A 13,060-nucleotide genomic window follows, 5' to 3' on the forward strand; every position below is an offset into this window, starting at 1 on the left:
GGCAGAGAGGACAGAACGACGTCCAATGAGAGGTTGACGCTAGCCCACGTAGTGTTGATGCAGTGACAGCGCAGAGCCTAGAGAGAGATCGAATTCCTACTGAGGAAATTGAGTTTCAGAAGCTGGTAATCGGGGTGTGAGTCCGGGAGGCTGAAAATCGAAGTTTCTGGCCTGCAGAGGGTCCAAAGGGGGAGGAGCACAGTCCCTAGAAAAGGTGATGCAGAGACTGCATGGGGTTGACGTAGTTCTACGTAGAAGTTGGCGCAAAGCCTCTATTCCAGCGAGATCAAAGTCGGATTCTTCCAGTGACAAGGTGAGAGCATCTCACTACTTGTTTTGTCCAGTTTCTCTCTATATAGGATAGCTAGTTGAGCATCCAACAAATTGTACTCATAATTACTAATTTATAATAATAAAACCCTCAGTTGTTGCACTGGTTTTCCCACACTGGGTTTTTCCGGGGACATTTGTCTAAAAACAACTGTGCAGATGTGTTGTGTATTTCTTTCTTGTTTAGTTTCTTGTTTCCGCATATAATAATTAAAGAGTGAAGGCTGCAGTGTATTTACTTCGATATTTACAATAGAACACCCTAAATAACTTGAATGGATTAACAGGTAGGAGAAGTAGCATCAGTTTACTACAGTAGGGATTCCGGTCTAGGAATTTTCATAATACATTGGCCCCATCACTTAAAAGTCTCCTAGTACCTTTTTCAAGTTGTGTACCTTTTCTATTTTTTATCATAAAATGATTTTTCACCTCACTTTAATATTAGAAAAGTACACTAAGTACTTTACACATAAAGTCACTTTATAAAGTACAAGTGACTTTAATATTAGAAAAAGTACATGGTACAACACTTCTAAGTACCTTTTCCACCCATGACATTAATTTAACTCATAAATGTCATTGAGACAAAAGTAATTAATGTGCTCACTAGGCTAAAAGGGATAAAATCCTAGTAACACCTCTCCTTGGTACTATTTTCAACATGGATATCTCTTGAAGGATGACTTGAGATTTCTACAACACATTGAAGAAGACGTCTAGACCAGCATGAGAAGCACTTATGACCTTGCAACCACAATGTTGCCCACACAGAGTTGAGTGTTAAGCCTTGAGGAGCCCTCACATGGATGCATAAAACCTCCTACACCTCTAGCTGTTGAAACATTGAGCTAAGAAGGTCATGGCGCTAGCAGGATTGATGATATACCCAGAGGACCAAGGAAAACCCTTGGTTGGCCTTGAACCTTCTTGATGGGCATTGCCTTGTTCAAAAGCCCAAATGAGGATGATGATGACTTGAGACACTTTGGGAAGGTTGGTAAACCTTCTCTTGTAATGATGCCATATTCTACAGTTGCAACATCACCCATGCAAACCCTAGGATGATGATGTATGGCTTCTTGATGATGACAACTTGGATGAATTATGGCTTGGAGATGCACCTTTTCATATTGTTGAGATGTCTTGGAGTTCAAAGCACTTCTTGACCTTTCTTGGCACCTTACTTGATGGAGATGCTCACTTTTTGTGAATGATGTCGTATTGGAGAGCTTCTTTTCCCAGACGAGGGTAGAAAAGGGAGTCGTTTATTATGTCTCATCATTATGTAAAGCTATCTTTCGATCAGCTTGTGACCTATTATCCTTCTTGAATGCTTAAAGCCGTTTCCTAGGGTTTTTAGAGTAAATTAAGACAAATTCAACTTGGTTTCCCTCATATAAATAGAGGGAGGTTGAATTGTTTTGGATCACTATCACACACACTCATGTTGACTCTCTTGCAAAGAGGGCACACTATTCCTTTCTTTTTCACTTGGTTACAATGGCTAAATAGGGTATGTGAATTGTCTTGGGAAGGATATGTTTTGAATGGAGAGAGTTTTTGTGGATAAATGAAGTGATGCTTGCATGAATGGTCTAAGTTTAGTGCTATTTTTCTTCCATTTTGCATAAATTGTTGAAATTAGGGTTTATTTTGTGCCATATTAAAAATTGCAATATCATTTATGAACTCTTGTTTCTTAATATGCAAAATTTGTCATCAAGTATCCATCAAAGGAACTAGATTGCATCCTTTGACCTTAAATCTCCTAAAGAATAAAGTCGTTAGGGTTTGGAGGTGAAGTGAACTCCCTCTCCTCTCTCTCTATCAAAGGTCCTTTTCCTTTTGACCTTCGTCTTATTGACTCAATTTCCCGTTTGACTGAAGGCACTAGTCATTGTGTGTCAATCATTATAAAAAATTCCTTTTTCTTTATTTTATGGTAAACTAGGTTGGGGTTTGGTTAACATGCATTCTATAGCATAATAGTGTTGAAGAATCTAGGGCAATTAGATATAGTAGGATTCTTCTATACTTGATAACAATTTGTGAAGCACTTTTTCAATTTAACTTGTTAGCTTGAACTTCTTCTCTTATTATTATTATTGAGTGTGTGTTTACATCATCAAACTGCTACCAAAACACAAGAAACAAGAACACAAGATATTGGCTCTCTGCCAGGGAAAAACCTCTCTCTCTTAGAGAGGAAAACCCTTTCGTAAATTTCTCTTATTGAAGCTTCTTATTGATCAATGCCAAACCCTAGACCATTGACAAGAATATCCTCCAAGCACAAGTCAAGTCCTTCCTTCTTTCGGCACTTTGTTTCCCGGCACTTCGTCCTCCTCCTTCCGACACTTCGTCCTCCTTCCTTCGGCAAATGGTGATAGACCTTGTTTATGTGAGCTCTAGAAGAGATACTTAGTGAGATCCTTCACTATGAAGATACCTTCCTTCTCTTTTCCAACTGATGTTCTTCTTGATGTGTAGTTGTAGACTTGATATGACAGCACTACAGCCCTAGTTTCTCGCATGTGTGGGAGGTTTCCTTGTATATTTGACTCCTTTTACCTTCGCTTGGGAGAGCCTCTTCTTCGCTCTAGTGGGAGGCCTTATAGGCCTAAGTTTCTAGCCCAAACAATGAGAGATATGAGACTGTTATGTTGCTGCTGTTATGACCACAGAGAGACCTCCTTTTCTCGCACATGTGACTGTGATTTACCCTTAGAATAACCCTCTAAACTTCGGTTTTGTCTTCTCCTTCTTCGCTGCACTAGAGGCTCCTTTTACTTCGACTTTCTTCACCCTTTTTCGGTCTTCCTTTGCTCGTTGATTTCAAAGGTATGATTGCTTGTCATTGGAGGAGTGGACAACCTCTATATATAGAGGTTTGTCCCTCCTTTAGGCCGACTTGGTGACTTTAGGCCGATTTCATTTTTCTTCTTCTTTTGGTGATGTCATTGCATGGAGGACTTGTGACTTTGCTTGGAGGGATGTCTTTGAATCTTATACAAATGTATACATAGTGTAGCATGCACGTAAGGGTCTTCAACATTTTCTTTTGACTCTTTGACTTACCTATAGCACTTCGACATGTGCTAGACCTATTTCAATGAGCAAGAAACTCATTGATAAATATAACAAAAATAATATTTCTTTTCTTGTATAAATCCAAATATCAAAAGTAAATTTATGAAGACCAAACCTAGTTACACTTTCTTCAACACTATCTTTTAACTAGGGAGGTATTCATAGATCATTACAAGGTGTTTGGCTATTTTTCAATCTTGAAGAATTCACATAAGAGAAACCGGATTGGCAATCCAGTTGTTATAGCATCATAGTAACCAACATTGTTCATAGCAAGGCCTTGACTAACAGCTCTATCTCTAATAAGATTAGAGCACAATGTTGGCGAGACCAATGACTTATAGACACCTTAGTCATTGTCTCTCAAGGTACATACCCACCCAGGTGTTCACTGAGTATGACCTTCTAGAACTATTCTTGTCTTGGGTTCCCAACCCTCAAAGAATATCAGTCCTCTTGCCTACTCTTGCCTTGGATGCCCTACACATTCTCAAAGAGTATCATATGCCAAATGATTACCCAATCCTTCCATTCTTTCTTGCCAAGTGAAGACAAGAATGTTGTGTCTATCTCTTCCTCTTAATTGAGGAAAACATGCCCAAGTTTCCTCTGTCAAGGAACTTGCCCAAGCTCCTTTGTAGTTTGGAACTTCTTAGAACTCCCTCTTAGCTAGGGACTTGTCCATTCATCAGCAACTTCTTCTTCGTGGGTCCTTCAGCTGCTTGATCTCCTTCTTTCTTTTGATGTCATGAAGTCTTTGTTTGAACTTCTTCTTGGTAGGGCACCGGCCATCAATCACTTTCCTTCTTGACTTTGTCATGTCATTGCTCCCTTCGTGGAAAGTGGCCTTCTTGATATATGTCAGGATCTTTCGTCATTTGGCTACTCCTTTGTCATCTGACTATGCCTCAAAATATTTATCACATAGATGCTTAGTTGTACTTGCTTGTTCCCATACTTCGATTTAGTAGCCCTTCATGACTTCATCCTAATATTGCTTCAACGTTGAATAGTGTTTTTGTTGGATGGCTTCTTCATCATGACATCTTTGTAGAGTTGAATCAGTTATTTGTACCTTAATATCACCAAGGCCTTCATAGGTGTCAAGGGTCCTTTGATCTTTTTCTTCCTTTGTCAGAGTTGTCATGCCTTCTTTCGAGAGATATCTTTAATGGATCTTGTCAGATAGTGATTCTTTGGGACCATGGTTTTCTTCACATGCTTGATCTCTTTCTTCATTTGCTTTTTTTTGGGTTGATTAGTCAACCACCTTATACTCCTTAAGGGAGCACTTCTTCATATTGACCTTCATTGCATTGTAGTACATGCCTTCGAGCATGTCATTGGTGAAAGAGATCCTTTTATACTTGATCATGCTTTAGAACTATTCCTGTGACCCAATAATATATAAGATGACATAACTTAAAATTTGATGCATACATAGCTCATCTTGATTTCGCTTTGATCATCTTGGCTTCATTCGATGGTTCTTCTTGATTGGTGTAGCCTTTCTTGCTTCATATTTTCTTGCCTGGATATCATTCTTTCTTGAATCCCATGAATGGGACTCCTAATGAAACATCTGCTCTTATTTATCAATAAGAACTCCTTCCTTCTTCTGGCACTTTGTTTCCCGGCACTTCGTTCCCCAGCACTTTGTCCTGGGGAACATTTGACAATTAAAAAATTGACCTCTAGACACAACCAAATTCTAAGAGACTTTAGACATGATCTAGTATGACATTACACATCGACTCTATACACTAGGACTCACTTAAGACTTCACCATCAAGCCCCACTCTAGCTTTGGGGTATGTTTGTGAGAAAAACTTAACCAATTATTTGCAGTTGAAAAACACAAATAATTATCTAAGGAAAAAAACTCCCTAGAGTGAAAATTTCTAGCAAAAATCATAAGCTTACCTAGATGTTTTACGTGGCTTTATACCAAAATATGATAACCAGAAGCTACAAGATGTTGATGAAATCTGAAAAAAAAAAAAAAAATTGACTGCTTTGAAATTGAATGTTTTCATCCAAATCAAGGAACGAAATTAATTAGACGAGTATCAAGCTTTCAACTAGTTGTTTTATTCCGAGATCAAGTCAAATTTGTGCAACTTTCTGGACATAGCCATTTTTCACTTGGAGAGGGATCTAGATCTCTCATTTTTCTATAAATTGAGCTCAAGGCTCCTCATTGTAACACATTGTAATCAATCTCTTGGCTAAGAAGCTCTGCTGGATTTTGTAATATTTTCATCAATAATAAAATAAAGTCTTTGGGGGCAAAGCTACGATGTTATTCTTCATTTTATTATGGCAATATCATTCTACTCTATTTGTTGAAGAATGTAACTAGGTTCGGTCTTCATAAATTGTATTTGAGTCACAATGAAATGTATTTATCAAAAGAATGAAAAAGATTTTTTTATTATTATTAATATGACTTATTAAAGCATGGGATTCATGCTTGGGTCATCATGGTTTAGGTCAAAGTTCCCATTGAGGACTCCTAGGATTTATTCTGAGTCACTAGAGTCATTGTCCATTAAAAGAGACCCTTCTTGGGCTTTTGAATCATGTAAAAAGAATTAATATTGAGACAAATAAGCTATTTGTCGCCTCCACACCAAATTGGCCTCAAGGAGACCAAGTTGGCCTCAAACTGGGTAATTCGACCTCACCAGAAGCCTATATATTGAAGCAATTTGAATTCATTTGGTGCACACTCTCTCACTTAAGTTCGATATCCCAGAAGAAGAGTTGGAAAAGTGTGAAGTTAGTAAAGGAGGCTAAAAGAAGTGCGAAGTTGGGAAAGGAGGAAAAGATCAAGATCAAAATTTTGGGCTATCTATCTCTTTGTCGTGTGGATTGCTCTAGGAGATTGAAGTCTCTGTTGTCAAGTCGAAGTTGTTGTTGTTGTTGTTGTTGCTACCAATTGTTGGGTCGAAATTGTTGTTGCAAGTTGTTGCTGCTAAGTCGAAGTTGTTGCTAAAGGATTATCATCTACAAGAAGGAAGAAAGAGTTGACTTGGTGTGGGGGAAGTCTGTGTCTAGGTCAAGAGTCTTGGATTATATCAAGAAGTTATTAAGGAAGAGTTGTTGACTGGGTTTTCCCCTAGATAGGGGTTTTGCCCTGGCTATCCACCTATATCTGGTGTCTGTGATCTTTGTGCTATTGTTTTGGTAATTGCTTAATGAACTAAAAGATAAAAGAAGAACATAAAGATAAGAAAATCACAAGTAATTATCTATATAAAGAAAATCTTTCTGCCTTTCTGATTTTCTAACATGGTATCAAAGTTAAGGTGAAGAAGGGAAAAAGGCAACTCAAAGATCTATTGAAAGAAGAGTAAGGAGTTCTAAGAAGCTTTGAATAAGGGTCACCAAAAGGAACATATAAGAAGCCAAATCTATCATCTTCAAGGACAATGTCTAACTCAATGAAGGGTGAAAACAAACTAGAAGGAGCATCTAACTACAGGGCTTGGAAGAAGAGGATAGACCTCATCCTCGAAAAGAATAAAGTTTTGGATTTAGTCAAGGGAAAGGTAAAGAAGCCTACTAATGAGTCAAGTGATGCAAAAAAGGCAAAATTCAGGGAAACAAAAATATTGGCTATGACTCTAATGGTGGATGGAATAAAAGATAACCTCATCCCCTATATATCTAACATAGACTCTGCTCAAGAGATGTATGAGGCTTTATCAAAATTATTCACTATCAAGAATCTTGGTCAAATAGCAAGCCTTAAAAATGAACTAAGGTCTATAAAGATGACAAAGGAAGACATTGTGGCATCTTTCTTTGTGAGAATAGCCAGATTAAGAGATGAACTTCAAGCGATTGATGAGATAGTACCAGAAAAAGAACTTGTAATCACTGCACTTCTAGGTTTACCAACATCATGGAGTGCCTTCTCATTAGGTCTCAACAGCTAGAAGGAGACTCCTACATTTGAACAACTATGGAATGCTTGCAGTCAGGAAGAAGTCAGGATTTCTCTATTAAGCAACAAAGAGAATGAAGAAGAAAAAGTTTCAAATGCCTACTCTGCTCATCACAAGAACAAAGGATCATTCAAGAAGACTAAAGGGCCAAGAAGGAAGATTGACGTATCCAAAATCGAATGCTACAACTATCACAAGATGGGTCACTACAAAAGTGATTGTCCTAAAAATCCGAGAAATAGAAAGAGAAATAGAAATCATGCAAATGTTGTTGAAGAAGGATCTCCAAAGAAGCACAAGACCGAAGAATCAGAAATAAAGGACTTATACTACTAAGCCCTTCTACTTTGAACTTTTTATTTGTTTTGTACTTTGATTTCTAGAACTTACAGGTTTAACATTCTTTGGAAAAAAATTGTTGAATTCTTTTGCTAAATTTTTAGGTATTCCTCTACATTGGATTAAGAGGGAGCGCTCACCATTTTCCAAAGATAAGTATTTTACTCCATGTATTATATTTTATATTTGGTTTTCATTTTCTTATCTAGATATGTTTACACTAGATACTAATCATATTTCTTTTATATATTTTCCTTGTTTAGGAAAAGCTTGTTGTTATGATCAAGGGCTATGGAGAAGACCTCACAAGACAAAGCATAGAAGTTCTATTGGAATTGATGTCCTATAAGGTTTGTCTAAACTTAAAGGTATGGGTTAGACTATAAGTTTTGTTTCTCTTCATGACACAGGTACATTCATTTATTAAAAAAAATCTGCTTTACATTACTAACAAATGTTATGTCTAGGATCTTTGAATCATAGAGATTCTTGTCTGGGAGATTAATCATTAGATTGAATCTACTTTTATTAATCATTATGTTTGTGAAACCCTAAAAGGTTCTTTGTAAAACCCTAACCTAAGGGTATGTCAATGTTAATGTGAAAAACCCTAGTCTACTTAGGGTTACTGATGAAATCTAGAAAATACTATTCTTTTGATGTTTAGGGTTTTGATGATAATATCATGTTTGGTGTCTTAGTATTGTTATGGAAACCCTAGTCCTTTAGGGTTGGATGGTAATGTGTTCCTAGACCTTGAAGTTTTGGTAAATTAGGGTTTGTAAGTAAAACCCTTATGTATCGAGAGTTAGCTCCTAGGAATGAATCCCTAGGTAAATGTTTGTCTATATGATCAAAACCCTAGTCTGATCTAGATTGTTATATGTCTGACTTTAAATGTATTGATATTTGTGTCTTGGGTTTGTCCTATATATGTTATGATATGCTTGTGCATGATTATCCTAGATATGTATTTGTGCTAACCTATTTGTTGATAAGTTCTAGGGTTTGTAACTAAGCCCTAGTAGAAGTTTGATATTCTAGGATATGATGAGATGATATTGTTTCCATTATGATGATAAAATCTAGGGTTTACAACAAACCCTAGTAAAAGTTGGTCATTTAGTTGAAACCTTAGATTGTGTTGTGATTGATTTTGATTATTGTCATCTAAGGCTTAGTGTCTCATGCATGGAATCCAGGGTTTGCATTAAATCCTAGTAGAAGTCTAACATATGAATTCAAAGGTTGTTGGATACATTGTAGAACTATATTCGTTTGAATTGCTTCTAGGGTTTGCAATATATTGTAGTAGGGTATGTCATATCTCTAGAAGAAATATTGAAGCCCTAGATATAATAAAGGTTGTTATCTTGATTGAGTTACTGATGTGATAACCTAACCTATACAAAGTATAAAAGTATGCGTCTCTTGTTTGTGAGCCTAACTAAGTTTAGGTATTAGTTGTCTAAAGTCTAATGCTTCCATTATTATATGATTTTGATATAGTTAACTCCATGCTTCTATATGTATATATTTGGTTGTACTTGTTGTCTAAGTTATGCAAGTACATAATCTTCAAGATGATGAAGATGTTTGTAAGTAAAGTTGATTTGATAAGCATGATGAAGGAAGTTATATGAATGATGATGATCAAGAAGGATGGAAGCCATGAAAGGTTCTCTGATGTCATAGAAAAGAAGTTGATCTCCCTAAGTTAAGAGGGAGCTTAGATAAAGTGAAGAGTATATCTCCCGAGTTGAGATAGAGGGCATGATAGATACCTTGAAGAAGAAATTGGATAATGCATATTGAGGTGCTGTTGAAAGAAGGAAAGAACGATTTGGTTGCTGCATAGGAAAGGAAGTTGAATAATTAAGGAAACCTTTGTCAAGATTTGTTTGGAAAAACTTAAAGTCCTACTGTCATGAATTGTGAGACAGCATCTAGAAGTCAGAAGACCTCAAAGGTTTTTGTTTATTCATGAGTATTTGAAAGGTTGTTACTAATTGGGGTTGTGACTGTTCAAGTAAATCTCTCAAGGTTTTTGGAAAATCATGCTTGAGGTTAGAGAGATTTGATGTGTTGAGGCATTGAGTGTGTATAATGCCTGGGAGGACATTTGGTCGGCATATGTATTGATGTCTAGATCTTGAAGAGGGAGGGTGGCGTTGGTCATGGAGCTCTGACCTTGGATACACACCTAGATCCCTGGGTTGATGGTTAGCAAGTAAGCCTGATGGTACCTAGACTAGCTGAAAGCTTTAGTCCATCTTAGTCCCACTGTTAAAATTGGCAACTAGGGCCAAACTCGATGTGGGTCATCTTATTAATGGCAGCTAATATTCTTCTTGGATCCCTCTCATCGAGAGGTGTAGGATTGATGTAAAGATCATCCGAGTTCAATAAGTATTCATGGAGATATGAATTTATTTGTGTTATGGGTCAATTCGTCAAGGTCGGCCAGCAACCAAATAAACCCCACTTGTGCTCAACGTTTTAGTATAAATAGAGGTGCCTTGAAAGTCATTTGGACACACATCCTCTTGGTGATCTCTTCCTCTCCACTTGTCTTTGGGTTTTGGTGGGAGGAGAGATCTAAAGAGGATACGCTGCCCTAGAGGATGCCCTAGATCCTAACGCTATCATGGAGGAGATTTTAACGCAGTGAAGAAAGGGTTCTACGCAGCAAGTCAAGGTGCCCTAGACGCAGTTGAAGGGAGGAACACCTAGCCGCAGTTGAAGGGGATCTAGCCATGCCCTAGCCACAGCAAAAGAGGGTCTAATGCACCCCTATATTTGCAGTTAAAGGAGGCTCCTATACACAGTAAGCCGCAGTCAAAGGGAAGCTACATACGTTGTATAAAGGAGGCTCAACCAAGATCTAGAAGAAGGCCCTTATCTGCATTAGAGTAATCGAGTAAAAGAGATTACAAATCATGGAATAAAATGGACACTTCATAGTGGCATGCCCTTCCATAGTGGATTTTAGAATGTACAGGTGTCTCCAAGCTCAATAAGGACGTTAACCAAGGGCCCTATTGGGTGGTTTCAAACTCTAAAGGGGGTGACATGTTCATGGTACATCCATCAAATGGTAGGTGGCACATGATATAATGATGGGATGGAGTGGGGCATCAGGGGAAGGCTCCAAGCCACATGCCACAGTACAAGGGTAGCTACAATAGGGGAAACCCACATTTGGGTATATGAATGTAGGAGGGAGCAATTGTGGTACATGAGTTACCTCGGCCTTTGTTTTTCCACCCTTCTTCATATGCCTTTTGCCTTCGACTGGTTTTTCCTTCATAATTGCTCGGGGCTCCAAGGGATGAGAGCATGATGTCTGGGATATAGTGTTGAAATTTGGTACCGGAGAACAGGTGGTTCCCTTAGGCTTTGATCTTTGGCCTAGGGAAAAGTGTCCAAAAAAATTTAATTTTTCTCCTAAAGTGACTTTATAATTTTATAAAGTTAAATCTAATTTAAAAGTGACTTTAAGTGATAAAGTTATTAAGTCTAATTTTAAAGTGACTTTTATAAAGTCAATGAAAAATTAGAAAGGAAAAGTGACTTTGGAAATAAATGACTAAGTGGGTCTTTATTAAAGTGGGGTGAATTAAAAAATAGAAAGTGAGATTTAAATGAGCATTTAATCTCAACCATTGATCTAAATCTATTTCAGCCATTGGATTTAGAGATCACCCAAAAGTCACTTGGAGTTATATTAAAGGAGGAAAAGGAGGAAAAGGTCATTCATTCTTTCATGAGCAGATTGGGAGAAGGAGAGCAAGAGAGCAAGAGAGATTTCTGAGCAGGAAGGAGAAGGAGACAGCAGCTTGGCACACATTCCAAGGCAGCAGTTGAGCAGATTTGTACAGCTGATTCAGCACATAGTGAAAGGCAGATTTTTGCACAAACATCGAGGAGCAGTTTGCTGATTTTTCTGCACACAAAACGGAGGTCATACAGCATTTATTGTTGTCCTGTTTGCTGTAATTTCCAGATTGCTGTGAGGCACGGGAAAGGAGATAAGTTGTAAATTTGCTTGCTGATTTTTTGCTGAATAATTCTCACTGTAAAAAAGCAATTTTCAGAAATAAAGAAGAGCTCTCAAACTGGTTTTCCCCAAGAGTTGTAGGGGGTTTTTCCAGGGTCAAGTTGACCAAAAATATCAGTGTTTTAATGTGTTTTAATGGCTGTTTTTAATTGCTGATTTTTATTTCTGCAATTTCCAGCATTCTAAAAAATTTCCAGAATTTGTGTTTTCAGCCATATTTATTTTTTTCAGTCTGTTAAATGTATGGTTATGGGAATGGGCATTTAACTACATGGGAGAAATAAGGTGAAACTGAAAACCGGGGTGGGAAAACAGAAATTTTTACATGGTATCAGAGCTTGAGTACTGAAGGGCAGTTTGGGACAGCAAAAGGAAAAATTACAGTTGCTGATTTTTCACTCAGAAAATTCCAGCAAGCTGATTTTTTCATAAACAGCTGTTTTATCTTTACTACAGCAGTGCTATTTTTCAGTTTTAGGACGGCAGGATGTCATTGGGATTGAGGGTGGAGGATAGGCTGGATGGGCATATAAATTACAGCGTTTGGAAGGAGAGAATGCAGAGTATCTTTGAGGAGGCAGAAGTCTGGGATATCATGGTGCATACCGCAGAGAACCCTGTTGTTGTGCCCACTGATGTTACTCAGTTGGCTGAGTATAAAAAGAAGAACAATAAGGGTAAGAGGTTGATTCTAGACGGAATCAAAGACCATTGCATTCCTCATGTGAGAGGAAAGAGCATTGCCCATGAGATGTGGACAGCATTGTCCAATCTCTACCAGAGTACCAATGAGAACCGGAAGATGGTCCTGAAGGAGACGCTGAAGAACATTAAGATGGGGAATGATAGTGCAGCTGGATATCTCACAAAGATTACCAATGTGAGAGATGAGTTGGCAGCGATTGGAGAGGCCATTCCATCCACTGAGTTGGTGCGTATTGCAGTGAATGGCCTCCCCCGTTCATGGTTGAACTTTGCTGATGGGGTTTGTGCACGTGAGACCCTTCCCACATGGGAGAGGTTTTGGGATGATTGTATTCAGACAGAGATCAGGAAAGGACAGCTTGGGGCAGCCAAGCCAGTTGAGCAGGATGAGGACGTAGCACTGGTGGCAGGAGGCAAGAAAGGCAAAGGGAAGAAGCAGGCTTCCACAAGCAGTGGTGGGGGCAAAGGCAAAGGTAAAGGTAAACAGGGTAACTCACAGAAGGACTATTCCAAGGTGAAGTGTTGGAATTGTCAAAAGATGGGACACTATGCAGTTGTGTGTCCGGAGAAGAAGAAGAAG

At 38.2% G+C, this 13,060-nt stretch overlaps 1 protein-coding gene across 4 annotated transcripts in view; it reads right to left on the reverse strand.

Moving 5' to 3' along the window:
- Positions 1 to 13,060, reverse strand: part of LOC149172299 (uncharacterized) — a 97,810-nt gene that overhangs the window by 53,111 nt on the left and 31,639 nt on the right. The window lies entirely within an intron of this gene.

Source organism: Pinus tabuliformis, chromosome 4_2, assembly GCF_031772625.1.
Source record: "Pinus tabuliformis cultivar Carrire ecotype Pingquan chromosome 4_2, CPIR1, whole genome shotgun sequence".
Classification (NCBI taxonomy): Eukaryota; Viridiplantae; Streptophyta; class Pinopsida; order Pinales; family Pinaceae; genus Pinus; species Pinus tabuliformis.